Source organism: Perca fluviatilis, chromosome 21 (assembly GCF_010015445.1).
Source record: "Perca fluviatilis chromosome 21, GENO_Pfluv_1.0, whole genome shotgun sequence".
NCBI classification, from domain to species: Eukaryota; Metazoa; Chordata; class Actinopteri; order Perciformes; family Percidae; genus Perca; species Perca fluviatilis.
This window is the reverse complement of record NC_053132.1, coordinates 677,533-687,647: the sequence shown is the minus strand read 5'-3', so window position 1 is coordinate 687,647 and position 10,115 is coordinate 677,533. Positions and strand designations below refer to the sequence as shown.

Genomic DNA, 10,115 nt, shown 5'->3' with positions numbered 1-10,115 from the left:
ACATTAAACATTTTTTTTTTAAATTTCTGCCATGGTTCGGTGCATTCACCGCCCCGTCACCATTTGCCACTCTGGCCATTTTCTTTTATTGCTTATCCAAGATGACAAACCTCCAAACACCAAAAAAATTTGTCGCCTCCACCTCCGCGATCAGCACCTCAACCTCAGTCTTCTGCAGCGGGATAACCCGTTGTGATTGGACAAAGAATAACATCAAGGGCGCATTTATAGTAATTTCCATGTTAATTTATGGGAGGAGGCAAGGCGGGGTCGGTCACTCATTCACGTGGATTGTCATGTATAAAGGGAAGGTGCACAGGACCTGGCGTACGACCAGTTTTATACATGTGACTATTTCTGTGCGTAGGAACTTTTCAAGTTTTGGCTGTACGCCATCTTCTGGTATGAAAAGCTGTTTGGAGTTGACCAATCAGCATTCGAGGTGGCAGTCAATAAAAGGACTCCTGAGAAGTGGGAGCTCTCTCTTGCTCTGCACTGCTGGCTGGTTGCCAGTCTTCCTGTACTTTATGCTGTGGCTGTTGTTTGGTTATTAAACTGTAGAGTTTTGTGAGGTGGAGGTTGAGGACCTTAGGTAAGTTGGGGTACCCTGTACAACTTGCACGTAGTTGATCTTTGTATAGATCCACCAGGGGCCTGTTGCACAAAAGTAGAACGAAGAAATCTAGAATAACTGAAAAAGCGCAGCTTGACTTCGTGTGGTCCGCTCATCGCGGCTTAATCGGTTGGACGTTTGCCGAGCCAGGATGAGAAGGTGAAGCTATGTCAGCCAGGTGTAGATAAGTGCTCGTTCACGGCTTTCTTAAATAGACCACGGTATCGATCACAGATTTACTGATGCAGAAATGGAGAAGACGCGTGCGGCATATGTTTCACCTGCTGAGCAGCAGCTTCTAATGGAAAATTACCAGGAGGTGAAACATATAATATATTATATATACTATATAACATGCAAAAAGGGAAATACAGCTCTTGTTATCAGATAGAGAGAAAAAGCCCGACAGACAGTAGTGGACCGACTAAAGGATTTAAAAGATCTACTTAAGCCCTACTAGTTACTCCACATTTTTACAAAGTTGTACACTCTGTTTTAATTGCTTTTAATATGCTTGTTTTATGTGTTGATTGTACTCACACACCACGATTACCAGAAAGTTCATTAAACTGTCACTTTTCTTTTCCTTTAGTTAAATGCAACAAACTTCAGCTCAACTTTTCTGTAAATTCAGTCATTTTGGAACAAAAATCCCCAAAACGGTCATGTTGCCACAGCTGATCTCGGTCTCTGTAATGTCTTTGGTTGGATGCTTACCTGTCTGAACTCAGCTGCAGGTTGAACTGAAGTCTTAAGTGTCTTCAGAGGAAATAAGCTGCTGCTTTCTGCTTCAGTGGGTCACAACTTCACTACTTATATCTGCAGAAGGCTGTGATGTCACATGCGCCTGCCCTTTTGCAAGCGAAGACTATACAATTCAAGGAACTTTCTAAGTGTGTGTTAGTTTAAACCAAATATTTGAACATCAGCCCAGGTGAATATTTACTTTAATAGAAGAAGATCATGTTTCTCTTTAATAAACAATTGTGTTACCAAGGGGCTTCTACATTATGTGTTTATTTAGTCATTGATACCGGATCTCTTTCAGAGACCTCAAGACATCTTATTAATGAACATGGCCTGCTCAGCTTTTCTCCCCAAGCGACTAAAGGGGATCAAAGGGATTTATAGATGCAGGACCACAGAAGAAAACAAAAATAAAGGACTGAACTTCAAGACAGAGCCCACATTACATCAGATACATTTTTAAGAAGTAATACAATTTTGTGTATTTATAAAAAGTGACATATAGACAGATATGATGACACAAAATTTCAAAACATAAAGAAAAGATGCCCTGTAACAAGCCACACTGGCCTAACTACACCAAACAGTAGAACAAACCAGCGGCCTTGGCAGGGCAGGGCTGAAGGGGGCTGGGGGTGAAATCAGCTTCCCCTGGAATAGGATTGGCCCCACCTGTTGCCCCCCCCCAATCCATTGGGCTAGAGTGCTGTCAATCTGACAATTGTGATTTCCATTGGATCAGAGTAGGTCCCTAGAAATGAAAATGGATAGAAAGGTCACTGAACTGTTTCCCGTGGTCATTTGATTGGCACAAAACTAAATGGAGACTGTTGTTAGTTGTCATAGTGACAATACTGTTAGTGGGGTTGTAAACTGTGTCGCAGCTCGCTGGGAGGAGAGCCGCCCGACGCAGCAAAGGATATGTTAACCCAATAATAATAATAATAATAATAATAATAATAATAATAATGGAATAATAATGTTAGACCCAGCAGCAGTGGGTCAGCAGACCTCTAACGTTAGACCCAGCAGCAGTGGGTCAGCAGACCTCTAACGTTAGACCCAGCAGCAGTGGGTCAGCAGACCTCTAACATTAGACCGAGCAGCAGTGGGTCAGCAGACCTCTAACGTTAGACCCAGCAGCAGTGGGTCAGCAGACCTCTAACATTAGACCCAGCAGCAGTGGGTCAGCAGACCGCTAACGTTAGACCCAGCAGCAGTGGGTCAGCAGACCTCTAACGTTAGACCCAGCAGCAGTGGGTCAGCAGACCTCTAACGTTAGACCCAGCAGTGGGTCAGAGGTCTGCTAACATTAGACCCAGTAGCAGTGGGTCAGCAGACCTCTAACGTTAGACCCAGCAGCAGTGGGTCAGCAGACCTCTAACGTTAGACCCAGCAGCAGTGGGTCAGCGGTCCGCTAACGTTAGACCCAGTGGCAGTCGGCTCATTATCAGAAGTTTATATGTTACCATGGCAATGGTACACATAAAAATGGCTGCTACTCTGACCATTCTGCTACGTTGATTTGAATGGAAATGGCCTTTCTATCTGTTTTATATCTATGGTACTGTCACCTGGCTGCCTGCCGAACGGCCACAGGCAGAGAGGAGGGGTGGTGGCTTAGTTAATCATGAGCCTGTGAATATTGAAATGAGTTGATATATATGTTCATGAATATATGAAGTACCAGGTGGGGCCAATCTTATTCCAGGGCGGCTGGATTTCACCCTGTGCCCCCCTTCTAGCCCTGCTCCTGCTGCTGTTGCTGGTTTGTTCTACTGTTTATGTAGTTAGGCCGGTGTGGTTTGTTGTTATGGGCATCTTTTTGTTTTATGTTTTGTAATTTTGTTTCATCATATCTGCCTATATATCAGTTTTTATAATTACACAAAATCGTATTACTTCTCTCTTAAAAATGTATCTGGTGCAATGTGGGCTCTGTGTTGAAGTTCAGTCCTCCTTTATTTCTTCTTCTGTGGTCCTGCATATACAATGCATATAAATCCCTTGAGCCCCTTTCCCCTTCTTTAGTCGTTTGGGAAAAAATAATAAGGATAATCTGTTTGAATTAACAGAAATCATCAGAGAAAGAGATCGGTTATCAATGACTAAATAAACATAATGTAAAGCTCTGGTAACAGAATTCTGTTTATTTAAGAGAAACATGATCTTGTTCTGTTTATTTAATATCTACCTGGGCTGATGTTCAAATATTTGGTTTAAACTAAATACACACTTAGAAAAGTTCCTTGGAATTGTATGTCTTCATTGGTAAAAAGGCGGGGGGTATGTGACATCACAGCCTTCTGCAGATATAAGTAGTGAAGTTGTGACCGACTGAAGCGAAAGCAGCAGCTTGTTTCCTCTGAAGACACGAAGACTCTTCAGTTCAACCTGCAGCTGAGTTCGGACAGGTAAGCATCCAACCAGAGACATTACAGAGACCGGAGATCAACTGTGGCAACATGACCGTCTTTTGGGGGATTTTGTTCAACCCAAAATGACTGAATTTACAGAAAAGTTGAGCTGAAGTTTGTTGCATTTTAACTAGAAAAGATCAGTGACAGTTTAATGTACTTTCTTTGGTCGTGTGAGACATTTGAGTCTTTAAAGTAACATTAGTCGTTAACATTGTTCCGGTTAGATCGTCTTTTGGGAAATGTTACATGCGAGACAAAGCCTGTCTGCATGTGTCTCTCTCTCTTTTCTCTTTTCTCTTGCTCACTCTGTTTTCTCTCCTGGGGCCTCATGTATAAACGTTGCATATGCACGAAAAGCTTGTGTACGCTGGTTTTCATGGACACTTTGTGATGTATAAAAATTTACTTGACGTGAGAGTGAAGGCCGTCCACGCAAAGTCTTTTCTGGCGCTCCTAGCGTAACGTCGATTTTTAACTGAAAAGTGCCGAAAATCACTGAACATTATGTAAGGCGTTACAAAATAATGTTTCCACTACAGTTACTGGCATACGTCTGTGACGTTGTCTATGAAAAAACATAATTATACCCGCTGATTCTCCATAAAAGTTTGAATATTTATGTGGATAATGTTTCACATCTTTCACACAACTGTTCAGTTTGCAGGCTACTTAATCTCTGTTAAACATCAGGACGGAAATGAATGATAAATCCACTTAGAAAATACTTTCAGTCATCCTCTGTATTTCCCAGAGATGAAATATCTTACTGGCAACAAAAAGATCGGCACAGAAAATGCAACAGTGTCTGTGAGTCTTTAGTTGCTGAGGCTCAGACATCCATGGCGCAGGGAGGCGGACACGGATCCATCTCCCCAGGAACAAACGTGTATCGGGGGCTAACTCATGTGATGCGTAACTGATCCCGTGGATGATGTGTAGGCTATAAAGTGGTCTAAAGGTATGGCTCGCTGGTTTCACTAGAGCTACTAACACTTAATAAATAAAATAAATGGCATTACATCAGTGAGTTCAAACTGCTTATTGTGCGTAATTTGGACTGACACTGAGATGTATGTTGTTCTGTAACTGGTGTGGCGCTGCCGCTATTCTCTTGATTTCCACCTCGACATTAAACTTTTTTTTAAATTTCTGCCATGGTTCGGTTGCATTCACGCCGGCCCCGTCCTTGCCACTCTGGCCATTTTCTTTTATTGCTTATCCAAGATGACAAACCTCCAAACACCAAAAAATTTGTCGCCTCCACCTCCGCGGCACCTCAACCTCTTTTGCAGCGGGATAACCCGTTGTGATTGAACAAAGAATAACATCGGGGCGCATTTATAGTAATTTCCATGTTAATTTATGGGAGGAGGCAAGGCGGGGTCGGTCACTCATTCACGTGGATTGTCATGTATAAAGGGAAGGTGCACAGGACCTGGCGTACGACCAGTTTTATACATGTGACTATTTCTGTGCGTAGGAACTTTTCAAGTTTTGGCTATACGCCATCTTCTGGTATGAAAAGCTGTTTGGAGTTGACCAATCAGCATTCGAGGTGGCAGTCAATAAAAGGACTCCTGAGAAGTGGGAGCTCTCTCTGCTCTGCACTGCTGGCTGGTTGCCAGTCTTCCTGTACTTTATGCTGTGGCTGTTGTTTGGTTATTAAACTGTAGAGTTTTGTGAGGTGGAGGTTGAGGACCTTAGGTAAGTTAGGGTACCCTGTACAACTTGCACGTAGTTGATCTTTGTATAGATCCACCAGGGGCCTGTTGCACAAAATGAGAACGAAGAAATCTAGAATAACTGAAAAGCGCAGCTTGACTTTGTGTTGTCCGCTCATCGCGCTTAATCGGTTGGACGTTTGCCGAGCCAGGATGAGAAGGTGAAGCTATGTCAGCCAGGTGTAGATAAGTGCCGTTCACGGCTTTCTTAAATAGAACACGTAATCGATCACAGATTTACTGATGCAGAAATGGAGAAGGCGTGCGGCATATGTTTCCTGCTGAGCAGCAGCTTCTAATGGAAAATTACCAGGAGGTGAAACATATAATATGCAAAAGGGAAATCGGCTGTTGTTGACCCAGAGAGAAAAGCCCGACAGACAGTAGTGGACCAACTAAAGGATTTAAAAAGATCTACTTACGCCTACTAGTCACTCCACATTTTTACAAGTTGTACACTCTGTTTTAATTGCTTTTAATATGCTTGTTTTATGTGTTGATTGTATTGCTGTATGTGTTGTTATGTGCTAAATGGGCTGGTTTTACTGTGAAGTGTCTTTGAGTAGCCTGTAAAGCACTATATAAATCAAATGTATTATTATTTAGCCTACTTTGCCTTAAAAGCGGCGCCAGGGAATTCATGTTCCTCGGGCAATTTACCACAAGGCAGTGACGGACTGGCCATCTGGAATTTGGGCAAATGCCAGAAAGGCCGCACCCTATGGACCACTATGGGCCACTACTGATAAAGTTTTTTGCATGCAGCTGCAAGGTGTGTGGAAAGATTAACTCAGAAGGCAGAGTTACTAATTTCCAAGCTAGGTTGTTGACAAAAATACCAGGGCCGTTTTTTGATCCCAGTCCGTCACTGCCCTAAGGACGAGGCTTAATTTCAAACCCTTATTCATAATGCGAGAATATGTTTTACAACCATATGCACAAATCTCTATAATCTATGTCTAATTCTAAATATCTTTCTACAATTAATGTTCATACAGAACAAACACAAAGCTGCTCTGGACTTCTCAGGTGCCGCAAGCATATCACTCTGCCCAAGTAGCAGAAGTAGCAGTGCTTTGCCTTTCTGAGAATATAGTTCCCAGTTTATATACGGTTAAAAGATGGCTGTGTGTCATGTGACCTTGTTATTTGTACCGCGCAGTACTATACAAATCACAACATTTAAATAGGAAAATGTTGGCGTTATTTTGTTACTTATTGGGAGCAGTAGGCTAGCTGGAACCAGTTACCTACAGAATCTGTGCTAAGCTTAGCTAATGCTGTGGGCGTCCAGACAGAGTTACAGCACGCAACCGGAGATGAGAAGGGTATGTATGGACTGGTCGAACTCTGGGGGTTACGTTGAATAAGACAAAGTCCCAATAAGTCGGCGTGTTCCTTTAAAAGAAATAAAGACACTTCATGATCCATTTCTGTATAAACTGTATGAAATTAAAATTCCTTTTTTTGTTTTTGTTATATTCGTACAGAGTGAAGAAACCGATCCACCTGAGCTACGACGTCGATGGCATCGACCCTCTGTTACCCCGGCAACAGGGACACCTACAGAGAGGGAGTCTACATAGCCGAACACCTCGGTCAGACAGGTACCAACGCTGAAGCTACGCTTTCATTTTAACCTTTGTGTTGTCTTCCGTCTACCAAGCAACTTGTTACGTTTTTTCTGGGTAAAATTTTTATATTAAACATTTTTTCAACATTTTGATTAGTGGTCTGCAATCGGATCGATACTAAATAAATACAGGACCAGTATCGCAGATACCGATACTTTTAATAATTAAGGTGGATGCATAGTCAAATTGCTAAATCTGAATGAAGTCTCAGGACCTTTAAGTGGTTTTGTGTGTTTTTTTGTTTTTTTAATAAGTTATAACCGAGGACAGAATTTTCATATGCTTGTATAAAGTTGTTGTGTTACCACAGTATGTTACAGCCTTTTGGTTTTACAAATTATACAGCTTTTGGCCAGAAAATATAGCCACATGTCGGCTCTTCTTCCCCTCGGCTGTTCTTCTGCTCCGTCCGGCTTCTGTGTGTGTGCTGCGGGGCCTGGCGCTTGAATATTAAATTAAATTACTGCATTCTCTGTAACTTCCAGCGGGGGCGACTCCACTGGCTCCAAAAGAAGTCTGTTTCTATAGAAGTCTATAAGAAAATGAGCCCACTTCTCTCCTGATTTATTACCTCAATAAACATTTTCATAATGAGTTTATTGCCTCAATCGACAAAAACCAAAACGTAAGCGGCATAGCTGTAGCCTCAGATACAATAAGCTGTTCTGACCACACAACACTGGTCGTTGATGATGTCGTGTGACATCATCTCTCTCTCCTTCACTCGCTGTCAGTCAGCTGTCACACTGTCCGCCTTCTTCTAAAATATTAGAAACCCTTAAGCAGAACTAGAGGCAAGGCAAGGCAAGGCAGCTTTATTTGTATAGCACATTTCAGCAACAGGGCAATTCAAAGTGCTTTACATAAAACATTAAAGAGCAGTTAGAAAACAATTTAAAACAATTTTAAAACATTAATAAACAAATTAAAACAAGAATAAAATTGATAGTGCAGTATAAGAATCAAAGTTACTGTGCAGTATAAGAAATTAAAGTTAATAAAATAGATTATTTAAGGAAAAGCAACATCAAAAAGATAGGTCTTTAGCTTAGATTTAAAAGAACTGAGAGTTGCAGCGCCGACCGCAGGTTTCTGGGAGTTTGTTCCAGATATGTGGAGCATAAAAACTGAACGCTGCTTCCCCTGTTTAGTTCTGACTCTGGGGACAACAAGTAGCACCTGTCCCAGACGACCTGAGAAGTCTGGGTGGGTCATAGTGTAGTAGCAGATCAGAAATGTATTTTGGCCCTAAACCGTTTTGTGATTTATAAACCAGTAAAAGTATTTTGAAATCAATTCTTTGGAGGCACTGGAAGCCAGTGTAGAGACTTCAGTACTGGAGTGATGTGATCCACTTTCCTGGTTTTAGTGAGGACTCGGGCAGCAGCGTTCTGAATCAGCTGCAGCTGTCTCATTGATTTTTAGGGAGACCTGTAAAGACACCGTTACAGTAGTCAAGTCTACTGAAGATAAAAGCATGGACAAGTTTTTCCAGATCTTGCTGAGACATAAGTCCTTTAACCCTTGTTATATTTTTAAAGGTTGATAATATGCTGATTTTTTAATTATGTTAATGTGGCTGTTAAAATTTAGGTCTGAGTCCATGACTACACCAAGATTTCTGGCTTTGTCTGTTGTTTTTAACATTGTCGTTTGAAGCTGAGTGCTGACTTTTCAAGACGTTATACAGTTGGTGTTGCTCCTTTAGCCTATTTCTGAGACCAGAAGTGTCGGTCGAGTTTCGGAAATTCTGTCCACTAAACGAGCGACCCGTCTGGACCGTGTGTTTACAGTGTTTGGTGCATTTTAACTGCAGTGTGAACGCAAACCGAACCAAATGAAAAATGCCAAAATGTTGCATCTTCACCCCCTGAATTGAACCTATGGAGTCTGCTGAGCCCATAGGTGTGAAATAATAATAATAAGTACTACTGTACATATTAATACTGTACATTTGATCTTTTTATATTTTATATATTATTACTGTAAATTTGTTTTTAATATATATGTTCGCTGCATAATATGTTGTTTGTATAGCTGGAGTTTGTAACAATAATAATTTCCCCTGGGATTATTAAAGTATTTCTGATTCTGAAAGCGTGAAGTGTATTAACACCCTATTTTATTATGCACATTCTATAACTTGTATTTAAGCTATATCTGAACTATCTATATGCATGAGGATTCAAGTGAACTCTACCACATTTCTATAGGAAATGGCCACAGGAAACATCTGGAATGTGTTATTAGTGGGGCCTCCAAAACAGAGAGGCCTTTGTGGGATATGTGCCAATACTATTGGTCAAACTATTGTTCCCTCCCTGTCGATGATACATGGTTATAGATATATACGGATTTCAAACAAAGGAACCTCAGAGAGACCATTTTTGAGAATCTGGGTGAGGTCCTGTCGGAAGCTCTGCAGAAGCTTGTAAATTGATGCTGAATTCTTTGATGTAAATAAACCTTTATAATCAAGAAACAGTGTCGCGGATTCCTCTCCACACAACATTACAGCATTGCTACTACAAAATACACCACAAGCGCCCTAAATGTCTCCTGTGCCCGTCCTGCAGGTCTTCTGTCGGCAGTGGACATGGTGGAGGTGAATCCTCTGAGGGTCAAAGTGACGGGACGTCCGGTCCACAGTCAGCACGGCCGTGGATCTGCTGCTCGGATGTTTCGGACGCCTCCGTGAGGGAAAACCACTCACCGGATTACCGCCGCCCGAGCCTTGACGCGGACAACGCTGAAGTCTCTGACTGAACTGACGGACGCCTGAACGTCTCTGATGAAGGGGACAATCAGATTTTAACTTCAGAGATGATTAAACTCCTTTAATGTGATGTCAGAGTGCAGGTGCAAGCTTGTGTTTAAACCAAAGAAACAAAGATTGTCCAAAAAAAAGATATGTAATTTATTGATTAATCTACTGTATCTAGTATCTTTTTGATTGAATTGTTTTGTCTATAAATTATCA

General features: G+C 41.6%; 1 long non-coding RNA gene across 1 annotated transcript; it reads left to right on the top strand.

The window, feature by feature from the left end:
- Positions 1–5,383: 5,383 nt before the first annotated feature.
- Positions 5,384–9,761, top strand: LOC120551435. The gene is made up of 3 exons (XR_005637872.1): positions 5,384–5,484; positions 6,992–7,108; positions 9,712–9,761. It is a non-coding gene; the product is annotated as an uncharacterized LOC120551435 (long non-coding RNA).
- Positions 9,762–10,115: the final 354 nt, after the last annotated feature.